This window comes from Oreochromis aureus, linkage group 3 (genome assembly GCF_013358895.1).
Source record: "Oreochromis aureus strain Israel breed Guangdong linkage group 3, ZZ_aureus, whole genome shotgun sequence".
Taxonomy (NCBI): Eukaryota; Metazoa; Chordata; class Actinopteri; order Cichliformes; family Cichlidae; genus Oreochromis; species Oreochromis aureus.
In genome coordinates this window covers 24950116-24961401 of record NC_052944.1, presented here as the reverse complement: position 1 = coordinate 24961401, position 11286 = coordinate 24950116, and positions in this window count along the sequence as shown.

Sequence of the window (11286 nt, the reverse complement as noted above, 5' to 3'; positions counted from 1 at the left end):
AAATATTGTGTGAACATTGTTATTTGTATAACTGCAAGTTCACACATAGCTGCAGTCTTATCTGCACCATCTCTGCACTGAAACAAACCTCAATTGTCTTTTGTCATTTTCTTCATGAGCCTGCAGAGTTAAAATGAGGAAGAACAATTCATCATAGAAACTGTGCTTTAACTGCTACATTAACTATTTACAGGTATCTAAGTAAAAGAAAAATATGATTACACATCTACAGAGCACAAAACTTTATTTCCTCTTCAAAACATTCTCTTTTATTGATGTATTTAGTCTTTTGTTATTCACATTATTATATGTTTAGTGTAACAGTGTCAGAGCTGACAGGTGGGGAGGTCCAGATTAGGAAGAAGAAAGAAAGAGAGAGAAAAAGAAAAAAGAGTTAATGACACACAAAACAAACAGCACCTGAAAGAGAGAAGAAGGAAGAGGGAGGCCCCGGACAGAGCCCTCATGATGAGAGCCTCTGAGAACCAGAGGCAATGGGCAGCCGACCCTCCCAGAGACCGTCACCCATCACAAGCTGAGAACAGGCCCCAGGGCTATGATCACATGCATGTAATATACAAGGACAACCATCCACATCAACCCACTGCTCTAAAACCCTTCAAAAACTCTGGTGTGAATGTGCTGTCGTCTTATTCTTGTTATCAAACCTCAGTATGAAGTTTGGTCCTGTTATAAGTGAACTGTTTAACATGATGAAGCAACATGTGGTTTGTTGCAATGCTTTCTGTATTTACTCAGTATGCTTTCAAGATTTAAAGTTGCTATGGCAAGATGAGTCAAGATAAAGGTAAAATGTAGGGTAATACACCACAGTATCTTCTGATCTATTAGTCTACTCATAACTGAATCATTTGGACAGAGAGCTTGACGTCTGTGGAATCACACAGTGTTTAAGTCTCAGTTATTTATTTATGCTGACTGGAGGGTGTAAGTTGAAACTTTTGTGATCTCAATAGAGACCATATGGAAGATTTTGTGATGACCCACAGGTAAGTCTCTGTGTTCCTGTGATCAGTTATCTGTAACTCAGTTTTCTTCATTTGTTACCATTGTGGCCTGAAACTATCTGCTTCATAATAAAGGTCACCTTTGTTTGGTACTCCGAGTCCTGCTCTGGATGTGGGTCTGCTTTTTGAACTGACTCTGAACAGAATCACACGATCTAGGTTGGTAACAAGTAGTGTGTGGTGAGGCGTGCTCTGTAGTGGCGTGCGGACGCATCTGCAAGGCATCCGTAATCACGCCTGCTGTGTTAAACACGGGGAATCAGGGTTTGGGAAGAGAGAGTTATGAGTTGTGGCGTAGTGTATGCGCAACTGTCAGTCTGTGAGCTGCCGCCGCATTCAGTACAGTCGCTCAAAAACTTGACCTGTTCGCTAGCCGTGTCTTATTCACGCCACACTGGTTCCGAAACCCAGGACGCGGCACAGCAGGTCCACGCCTGAGGCAGGAAAGGGAGGAGCTGGCCCAGGTGGTCGCCGAAATGGTGGCCGCCCAGCGGGAGCAGGCGGCGGAGGTGTGCCGCCAGCGGAAAGAGCTGCGGGACCAGACCTAGTGTCACCTGGAGAGACTGGCTAATCTGCCAATGCTGCTCCAGGCCTGCTCAACACTGCCGTTACTCCCACAGGTGTATACTGACGGTGGGAAGCCGCGTGGGGTACCTCGGCAGCCAGAGGTGGTGGACAAGGCGCGCGGGGGTCCGCGGGGGGAACAGCCAGTTGAAGGGCTGCTCCTGCCAGGAGCGGTGGAGGAACTGTGCGGGGAGACAGATTCCCCGTGCCGGGAGCCTGCTCGACCTGGGCCTGTGGTCGATGCGCGAGCTGCTCCGGAGCGACAGATGCCGGCCTAGCCGCCCATGAGCAGGGGCTCACGTCACAACTGTGCCTGCAGGGTCATGCAGCTGTGAGAGAATTCAACATTAATGCATGTTGTTGCAGTATATTAATGACTAACCTCGTATTGTGAATGGATTATCTCAGTTGTTCTCCTAACTGAAGTTTGGTCCGTTTATAGCATCCTGCCATACGATTGCATTTGTCCCTAACCACCAGAAACCCTCACGTTAACTTTTATCGAGTGGAAAAAAATTAGCATTCATCCTTTAGCTTCACTGTGCTAATGTTCTGCTAACGTAGCTGTTTTGCTAGCGATCACGTAGGACATCATAATATACCAGATAGTCCAACTTCAGTAACCCTACAAAAGTCACTGGTGTTTAGTTTTCTGTCTTTATTTATGTTGGAAGTGATAGCAGAGCTGTACGTTTTAATTTTTTCAGAAATCTCTCAGTCAGAACATGGCATATCATGTTTAGGTGGAAACTAGCGAGATAACTTCCTGCTAACTTCTAACTCCGTTGAATTTAATAAATTCTGTTTTCATGAATGCCTGGATGTTAAACATAATTGTTACACCTTGTAAAGCAGCAACGCTGATCATTTTATTAAAGATGAAGGAATTTAGACAGTTTTTAACTCTGATGCCGCAGTGTTCGTTTGACTTTGGGACCTGAAGCTGACGGAGTTTTGAACCCAGATTACTCCGCAAGGCTCCTGACTACGGGAGCCGTAATGCTCCGACAATCCATCAAGCAGTGCGCCTTCATAGCTTACTAAAGTCGTACTAACACATTTTTTGACAGATTTCTGCACACCGTGTACCACATAAAATCGGTTCGAGGTCAGTAAGCACAACCAGAATTCATACACAAGGCACACTGTCGATTTTTGAGAAAATTAAAGGATTTTAAGTGTGCCTTATAGTGTGTAAAATACATTATACAGAAGAAAAGAATATATCGCGATATATATCGTTACCGCACATGCTTCAAATTATACCGTGATATGGGTTTTAGGCCATATCACCCAGCCCTAGCTTAAACTTGACCTGTGAACTCGCCGTTTCTCATTCACGCCACATAGTGTTCAACACAAAAGTCATTATTTCTGTATTTCAGTCATTATTTCACCAGTTTGTTTTATTTTATTGTGTTTACATGTAGTCAGACGCTAAGGTCAGTGTGCATCTGTACATACAATTCAATTCAATTCAATTTTATTTATATAGCGCCAAATCACAACAAAAGTCGCCTCAAGGCGCTTCATAGGCACAGAGAAAAACCCAACAATCATATGACCCCCTATGAGCAAAAACTCCCTTTTAACACGAAGAAACCTCCGGCAGAACCAGGCTCAGTTAGGGGTGGCCATCTGCTGCGACTGGTTGGGGTGAGAGAAGGAAAACAGGATGAAAGACATGCTGTGGAAGAGAGACAGAGGTTAATAACAGATATGATTCGATGCAGAGAGGTCTATTAACACATACTGAGTGAGAAAGGTGACTGGAAAGGAAAAACCCAATGCATCATGGGAATCCCCGGCAGCCTACGTCTATTGCAGCATAACTAAGGGAGGATTCAGGGTCACCTGGTCCAGCCCTAACTGTATGCTTTAGCAAAAAGCCTAATCTTGAAAGTAGAGATAGTGTCTGTCTCCCGAATCCAAGCTGGAAGCTGGTTCCACAGAAGAGGGGCCTGAAAACTGAAGGCTCTCCCTCCCATTCTACTTTTAAATACTTTAGGAACAACAAGTAACCCTGCAGTGTGAGAGCGAAGTGCTCTAATAGGGTGATATGGTACTACAAGGTCATTAAGATAAGATGGGGCCTGATTATTTAAGACCTTGTATGTGAGGAGCAGGATTTTGAATTCAATTCTGGATTTAACAGGAAGCCAATGAAGGGAAGCCAAAACAGGAGAAATATGCTCTCTCTTTCTAGTCCCCGTCAGTACTCTTGCTGCAGCATTTTGGATCAGCTGAAGGCTTTTCAGCGAGTTTTTAGGACATCCTGACAATAATGAATTACAGTAGTCCAGCCTGGAAGTAATAAATGCATGAACTAGTTTTTCAGCGTCACTCTGAGACAGGATATTTCTAATTTTAGAGATGTTGCGCAAATGGAAAAAAGCAGTCTTACATATTTGTTTAATATGTGCGTTGAAGGACATGTCCTGGTCAAAAATGACTCCAAGGTTCCTCACAGCATTACTGGAGGCCAAGGTAATGCCATCCAGAGTAAGAATCTGGTTAGATGCCATATTTCTAAGATTTTTCAGGGCCGAGTACAATAACCTCAGTTTTATCTGAATTAAGAAGCAGAAAGTTAGTGGCCATCCAGGTCTTTATGTCTTTAAGACATTCCTGCAGTTTAACTAATTGGTGTGTGTTACCTGGCTTCATGGATAGATAGAGCTGCGTGTCATCTGCATAGCAGTGAAAATTTATGCTATGTCTTCTAATGATGCTGCCTAGGGGAAGCATGTATAATGTAAACAGAATTGGTCCTAGCACCGAACCCTGTGGAACACCATAACTGACCTTAGTGTGTGAAGAGGACTCTCCATTTACATGTACAAATTGGTGTCTATTAGATAGATATGATACAAACCACTGCAGTACAGTACCTGTAATACCTACAGCATGTTCTAATCGCTCTAATAGGATATTATGGTGTAATGGAATTTCTTTCACTTATGTATTAATCACGTTATTGTAATGCCTTGGTGATTTTAACATGTCTGACACTCATACTTAAGATAAATGGTAGGGGGTGTAGTAAGGATGTTGGGGGAAACAGGAACTCCAGAGGACCAGTCTTTTGTCTCTTCGAGGACTCTGGGAGGTAGCAAGGGAGTGTGAACCTTAAGGTGTGAAACAGCTGTACTGCCTTTTGTTCCTGGAGAAGGTATTTAACTGAGAGCCACACTAGGCTCAATGAGACTCTGCTGACCCTGCCCCGTGGTCATGTAGGCTCTCCATCAAGCTTGGTTGTCTGTTCTGTGTGTTTTGATTAAAGAATGTTAGCTACTGCTCACCGCTCATCTGCAGGCTTTATTTAATGGAAAACTTCCACAACAGAATGGCGCTGTGAGCAGGATGGTCCGTGTGGTCGCTGAACAACGGTTCCGTGGACGGGCTGATCACCCCTGAGGGAAAAGGTACCTTTGTCCTACCAGCTGTTGAAGCAAAGGAAATGGAGGAGTCACGGAGCCGTGTGTTTCAGTCACCACCGAGACCATCGATTTTGAGGGGACTCCTGCAGATGGGTGAGTTGTAGCTAACTTGTATACAGTCATGGGGAGTTTTTTGTCTGGCCGAGGGGGGGGAACGCTGGCCGCCCCCGGAGTTCGAGTCTCCGGGAGGAAATCCTGGTGGTTTGAGGCCCCAGGCTTGTGTTGGGTACGGTCCATCACAAGGACATTGGCTCGAGCGCGCTGTTGGGGAGAAGCCGGCCCAGACCTGTGTTCGGTCCAAGTACGTCACAGGAACAGCGGTTCGGGTACACTGTCGGAGTCCATTTCTGCATACTATAGTGCACGGAGTGGCGGTGTTCGTTCCTTGGTCCGTAGAAGGCAAGGGCCTCACGGGGGACGCCTCGTGTAGTAAAATGGGATCTAGATCCAGTAGAGCGGCAGACGTTCCACCAGGCGGCCAGGGACAAAACTCAAAGTGTGACTGTATGGTAAGAACTGAGTAAATGTGTGGTGTGTAAGATTGCAGAGAATGGTTGTGTGGAAAAAGTTGATGTGTGTGTAAAAAACAGTGAAAAATTGGGTTGAAAATGTTGAAAATGGGGAACAAAACAAGGGAAAAAAAAAAAGAAGAAAAAAAGAGAGGAGTGTAGAAATGTGTGTAAAATTTGTTTCCAACTAGCGGAAGAAGGTGGTACTGCAGGCCACCAGCTCCACTAGGGTGGACACACAAAATTTCGCAGACTTGTTGATACAAATAAGCAATAAAATAGGAAGAGGGTTTGGTGATTTTCAATGTAGAACAACTACAATCTCTCTGGGTTTTTAAGAAAGGGGACTTCAAAACCAGAGAGGGGAGACGTGTTTCTTTAAGCAGTGATAAGAATGATCAAAATGTCTCAGTGTGTCACTTGCAGGTGAAGAGCAGACCCTGATCAATTTTCCACGTGCAGCAGTCGGAAGAAAATTATAGGTTAACATCATTTAGAAACACTCAAGCCAAGTTTTGGCTGAATTGTTTTACAGCTTAACTTCCATGTGTTTGTCACCCTGAGAAAACAAGCTCCAAGAATCTCTGCCTGAAGACAAGAAATGCAGTTCCAGAACAACGAGATGGATATCAAGAGCTCACAGTAGTGTCCTGAGCAGTGAAGAAAAGTTGCAGCAGCAGCTGTGCAAGACAGCAACAGCCAGGAGAAAAATGGCATCATCATGACTGGATGGATGGATGTGCATTTCCAACGAGCTGCAACTTCACTGTGTGTGAATGGACCTTTGAAAAGACTGTCTGAGTTGGACATTTGCCACTTTTGGAGCAAAATGGCAAGATGAGACAGTGGAAAATACAGGACAAAGCTGAAAGACAACTGACTCTCACTGGACTGCTGCAAGGGGGAGAGATGAGATGAGACCACAGTGGAAGGAGCAGGGGAGAACATGGCTGTTTTAGTGTGGGAAATGAAATTTGGGTTTAGGAAACTGGGAAGAAAAACGACTGCCTTGCGTGGAGAATTGAAAAGTGTCTGGAGCACCGCAAAGAGGAGAGGTACACAAAAATTACACAAACAGAAAAATGCATTAATCCTACTAACACAAACACACATGCAGTGAAGCTCATGAAGATCAAACAGTATTTTAAGCATGCATTGCTGTTACCATCATCTTGTCCGGTTCACTTAGTGGGTTAAGAAGTGATACGTAGACTAGTGAACTAGTATTATTTTGGGGAAGGATGATTGAATCATTGCAGGGGTGAACAGAATGATGCAGGGGGGTCAGATGAGTGGGGACTAATAGATTGAGTTTCTTGTTTCTGATGTGTGGGGGAGGTCTTATCATAACACACATCTGGTTACATAGGGGAAAAACAAAACTCATGATCTAATAGAATATTGTTGTGTGAGGTGTGTGACTGGTGGATGAAAGTTTTGGGGATTTTGCATTTTCTTTTGGTACCACTTTTAACCTACCAGTTAGTTGTGTTTTGATCTATCATTCTGAGAGAGTATGCTTAGACAACTTCTAGAAAGAGGTCTTCATATTTTTTGATTTTTAACAGTGCACTGAGATTTTTGTTTGGCAATTTTCTCTTTTTGAAGCAGGCCTGCAAGATCGGGATCGAAAGCGCTACACAACATGTTGAACAATCGCAAGTGAGTTTCTCCAAAAAATTAAAATGGGCTCGGGAGAAAGCCACTTATTTGGGACAACCAGGAAACAAGTCCCTGCCAAAATGGATTCGGCGAGGTAATCCAGTCTAAATTCTTTTTTTCTTTTTTGAAATGACGTCATTGCTGGCAGTAGAAACTTATTGCGTCACGAGGTTCTACTGTCAGCAAATAAAAATGGGGACTGACTGGACTGACAAAAGCTTGACTGACTTGACACCAGTATGCAAGATTGCACCTCCACCTTGACCTGACAAAAGGGTGGATGTATGTATGTTTCTTTTTACAGGAGCAGAAAGGTGACAGCAACAGGTTACATGGGCTTTTAGGCTGTGCTGATTTAACCTTTTAATTGCCACTTTCTGTGTCTTTGAATTTACCAGCAGTGTGTTATTCATGACCTTGTATTGTTTACAGTGCAGAGGTCACTGTGAGAAAGTGTGCATACAGATGCGCTGCGCTAACATCTATTTTTCCACAGCAGAGGGCTAATCGTGGGATCTAATCACATGATTTACAGCAGGACACACCGCTGGCTAATGTTTTACCTTTTCTTAAGACAGGGCCTGGAGTGAAACTACTCCAGGGGAGAATCCCTGGGAATTTTTAAGAGACAATGCACAACTTCATTGTGCATGTCTAATTGTGCTAAGCTGACATAGGGCAAAAGAGGGTTTTCCGTGGAAGCTTTCATTTTTAAATTGCAGAGACTGTGACATGAGGGATATGGAAGGATTGACGCAGATACAGACCACGACCGGGAGAGAACACTTCAAGAGGACCAGTGAGAAGCACGGACCATCTGCAGGACAGCAGACAAACGACAGTGGGCTGCACCACTGGGCTTCCAAAAGATTGTCACGAGGAGATTTTGAACAGCAAAATCTTAAAATGAAATGAAAAGTTTCTACGTTGACGTTGAGGAAGACAACTAAGGTGTACGACGTGCTCTGCCTTAAATCTACAGCCGCGTTGGAATGGAAATCGAGGGATGGAGAGAGCATGCCAAGCTCCAAAGGTGACAGCACAGAGGGAAATCAGCGTTGGAATTATGACTCTGTAAATGGCACAGACACCAGGAGCCATGACCATATAACCACCTAATGCTGTTTCATTTTGCCATGCAAAGTACTTTGACGCTCTGGAGAAGACCTTTCCTCTGTATCATTGTTGTTGCCATTTGCATGTGAGAGCTTAGATTGTGGGGAAGATTAAAGATGAACAAAGGGTGGTGTGAGAACAGTGAAGTGAGGATACACAGTGTGAAACTCCTTTAAGTGTACAATAATGTTGATGTGATTACAGAATGTCGGGAAAGAAATTCTGGTATTAATGTGATTCTTGATTTAAGAATCAAAGGGTGGGATTGTAATGGAATTTCTTTCACTTATGTATTAATCACGTTATTGTAATGCCTTGGTGATTTTAACATGTCTGACACTCATACTTAAGACAAATGGTAGGGGGTGTAGTAAGGATGTTGGGGGAAACAGGAACTCCAGAGGACCAGTCTTTTGTCTCTTCGAGGACTCTGGGAGGTAGCAAGGGAGTGTGAACCTTAAGGTGTGAAACAGCTGTACTGCCTTTTGTTCCTGGAGAAGGTATTTAACTGAGAGCCACACTAGGCTCAATGAGACTCTGCTGACCCTGCCCCGTGGTCATGTAGGCTCTCCATCAAGCTTGGTTGTATGTTCTTTGTGTTTGATTAAAGAATGTTAGCTACTGCTCACCGCTCATCTGCAGTCTTTATTTAATGGAAAACTTCCACAACAATGGTCAACAGTATCGAACGCTGCACTAAGGTCTAGCAGGACAAGCACAGAGATGAGTCCACTGTCAGAGTCCATAAGAAGATCATTTGTAACCTTCACTAAAGCTGTTTCTGTGATGAGCTCTGAAACCTGACTGAAACTCTTCAAATAAGCCATTCCTCTGCAGATGATCTGTTAGCTGTTTGACAACTACTCTTTCAAGGATTTTTGATATGAAAGGAAGGTTGGAGATTGGCCTATAATTAGCTAAGACAGCTGGGTCTAGAGATGGCTTTTTGAGTAAAGGTTTAACTACAGCCAGCTTGAAGACCTGTGGTACATAGCCAATTATTAGAGATAGGTTGATCATATTTAAGATTGAAGAATTAATTAATGGCAGGACTTCTTTGAGCAGTTTTGTAGGAATGGGGTCTAAAAGACACGTTGATGGTTTGGAGGAAGTAATTATTGAAGTTAACTCAGAAAGATCAATTGGAGAAAAAGAGTCTAACTTAACATCAATGGTACTAAGAGTAGCTGTAGATAATATTACATCTGTGGGATGATTATCGGTAATTTTTTCTCTAATGATAAGAATTTTATTTGTGAAGAAGTTCATGAAGTCATTACTAGTTAGTGTTAAAGGGATGGTTGGCTCAAAAGAGCTCTGACTTTTTGTCAGCCTGGCTACAGTGCTGAAGAGAAACCTGGGGTTGTTCTTATTTTCTTCAATCAGTGACGAATAGTAAGATGTTCTGGCTTTGCGGAGGGCTTTCTTATAAAGCAGCAAACTATTTCTCCAGGCTAAATAATGATCTTCTGAATTTGTGACACGCCATTTCCTCTCCAGCTTACGAGTTATCTGCTTTAGGCTACGTGTTTGAGAATTATACCATGGAGTCAGGTACTTCTGATTTGAGGCCTTAGTTTTCACAGGAGCTACAGTATCCAGAGTCGTACGTAGTGAGAAGGTAAAATTATTAACAAGATAATCGACCTCTGTTGGGGTAGCGTTCAGATAGCTGCTCTGCTCTATGTTGGTACAGGGCATTGAAGATGATAACAATGGCTGGATTATATTCTTAAACTTAGTTACAGCACTTTCAGAAAGACATCTACTGTGATAAAGTCTACTCTCCACTGCTGTGTAATCAATTATTGTAAATGTAAATGTTATCAGGAAATGATCAGACAGGAGAGGGTTTTCAGGAAACACTGTTAAATGTTCAGTTTCCATGCCATATGTTAAAACAAGATATAGAGTGTGATTAAAGTGGTGGGTGGGTTCTTTTACATTTTGAGAGAAGCCAATTGAGTCTAATAACAGATTAAATGCGATGTTGAGGCTGTCATTTTTAGCATCTACATGGATGTTAAAATCACCCACAATAATTATTTTATCTGAGCTGAGCACTAAATCAGATAAAAAGTCTGAGAAATCAGACAGAAACTCTGTGTAAGGCCCAGGTGGACGATAGATGATAACAAGTAAGACTGGTTTCTGAGTTTTACAGCTGGGGTGGACGAGGCTAAGCATCAGGCTTTCAAATGAATTAAAAGTCTGTCTTGGTCTTTCGTTAATTAATAGACTGGTGTGAAAAATTGTTGCCACACCGCCCCCTCGGCCTGTGCTTCGAGATTTCTGGTAGTTAGAATGACTCGGGGGTGTTGATTCATTTAAACTAACATAATCATCCGGCTGCAACCAGGTTTCTGTAAGGCAGAGTAAATCGATTTGTTGATCAATTATTAAGTCATGTACTAACAGAGACTTGGAGGAGAGAGACCTAATATTTAATAATCCACATTTCACTGTTTTACTCTTTGGTTCAGATGTGGATACTGTATTGTTCTTTCTTTGTGATTTTTTATGTTTAAATTGTTTATTGCTGGTTTTTGGTTTGTTTTTTGTCTTTTTGGGAGCTGACACAGTCTCAGTGGAGATGGGTTTTTGGGGGGGTAGCAGGAGGAGAGAAGCTGCAGAGAGGCGTGTAAGACTGCAACTCTGCTTCCTGGTCCCAACTCTGGATAGTCATATTTTGGGGGGTTTAATAAATTTGTCCATAATTCTAGAAATGAGAGCTGCTCCATCCAAAGTGGGATGGATGCCGTCTCTCCCAACAAGACCAGGTTTCCTCTAGAAGGTTTGCCAATTATCTATGAAGCCCACATCGTTTCTGGGACACCACTCAGACAGCCAGCAATTTAAGGAGAACATGCGGCTAAACATGCCACTCCTGGTCTGATTGGGGAGGGGACCAGAGAAAACTACAGAGTCCGACATTGACATACATGTCAAAGCAAGATAAAGAACAGT